The sequence below is a fragment of the Balaenoptera borealis genome (genome assembly GCF_965194805.1).
Source record: "Balaenoptera borealis genome assembly, contig: HAP1_SCAFFOLD_1092, whole genome shotgun sequence".
In the NCBI taxonomy this organism is placed as follows: domain Eukaryota; kingdom Metazoa; phylum Chordata; class Mammalia; order Artiodactyla; family Balaenopteridae; genus Balaenoptera; species Balaenoptera borealis.
Genome location: NW_028123121.1, coordinates 222501 through 224252, shown reverse-complemented (window position 1 = coordinate 224252; position 1752 = coordinate 222501).

Genomic DNA, 1752 nt, shown 5'->3' with positions numbered 1-1752 from the left:
GTGGGTCCCGGTCGGCGGACGCGACTTTTTCTCACCCTGCCCCGCCCCCTCCTCCACCGCGAGTCCCGGCCGGGGGGTGGGGACCGGCCCGAGCCGTACTGGGTGGCCCGGATAGGGCGGCCTGGGCCCGGGCGCGGTCCCTCGTGGGGCCCGCTCGTCGGAGGCGGCCGAGTGGGATATTTCTTTTTCTCTAACCAAGTCCTCGCCCGGAGAGAGACTCGGAGGGACCGGTACCTGCCCGCGCGGGCGAACCGGGGAGGGCGACCCCGGCCCGCTCGCTGCCTCTCCCACGTTTTCCCGCCCCTCCCGCCCCGCCCCCACTTTGCCACCACGCTCCTCGGGTCGACCAGGTGGCCCCGAGGGCTCCGGGACTGGTGTGGATGGGGAAGGGTTGGGGACAGGTGGCGGGACCGAGGTCCCGGGGACCCCCCCTGCGATTCGTGGATGGGCCCCGCTGCCGGGCGTCGTGATTTTTTTCGCCCGAAATGGGCCTTTTTTGCCACCAGATAGGTGCTGACACGGTCTTCCCTGGCGTCTGTCGCTGAGGACTTTGGGACTCCGGACGCATGCAGGGCTCTGGGCTTGGGACTGCCGCCTGGCACCCGAACCGGCCCTTGCCGCTTGAGCCGCCCGCCTGGGCCTGCGCGCCGGCTCTCGTGTGTGCGCCCGGCTGACCCGGCCCGCGGTGCCGCCTCCGGTCTCTGGCTCACCCGAGGGCGGCGGGGCGAGGTGGCGCGTGGGTCTTCTACCCCGTGTGACTCCCACCCCCCGCCGCAGGCACCCGGTGGTGGCTGAGACGACCCCACCCCGCAGGCTCTGTGCCACGTGTCAGGCGTTCTCCTCGCGGGGTCGTCGGCCACTGTTGCCTGAGAGCCAGAAAAGGAGGTGGGGGGGCTGCCTGCCTGCCTGCCTGCCTGCCTGCCTGCCTGCCGGTGAGGCTGAAGCAGGCTCCTCGGATGATGGTCCTCACCGTGCCCCTCTCCTTCGGGACTTTCTGGCCCCTGGCTCGCTGGATTGACTGATCGATGTGGTGCTGTCGCGCTCTCCTGGGCCGGACCTAAGTCGCGCCAGACGAGGGACGGACGTTCCTGGCGAACGGGACCGCTCTTCTCGTTCTGTCCGCGGGCCCCTCGCCTCTCTTTTCACGCCCTCCCGGCCTGTCGAGGGGGTGTGTGGAAGGGCAGGGGTGGTGGTCTCCGGCCCTGACCCTCGGTCTCCTGCCCCCTGCCTCACGGGGCGGGCGGGTCCGTGGTCCTCGGACGCAGCAGACACTCTCGCTTCGCCTCCTTGGCGTGTGCCTCGCGAGCGGTCCTCCCCGCGTCGGTGGGGGGGGGCCGTCCCGCCGCTGCGCTGCGCGCCCCTGCTGGCGCGTGAGCGTGCCTTGCTTGGCCGTCGGTGGTGCCCCTGGAGCGCTCCAGGTTGTCCCTCAGGTGCCCGAGGCCGAGCGGTGGTGTCGTTCCCTTTTCCCAGCGTGCTCCTCGGGTCCCCGCCGCGGTGGTGTGTCCCCTGAGTGGCTCTCTTGGCGGGGGTCGAGACGGTAAGGGAGGCGTGCCTCTGTTCCCCCCCTCGGTGGGGGGCCGGGTGCCGCCTCGTCGCGGTCGTCCTCCCATGGCTGTGCGGTGGGGGGGATCGTGTTGGGTCGGGGGGCGGCTGAGGTTGTGCCCCCGGCTGCGGCCGCGAGCGCTCCTGTGAGCCGTGTGCTTACCCATACCGCAGACCCCCCCCCCCCACACACACACCCCGTCCATTCGT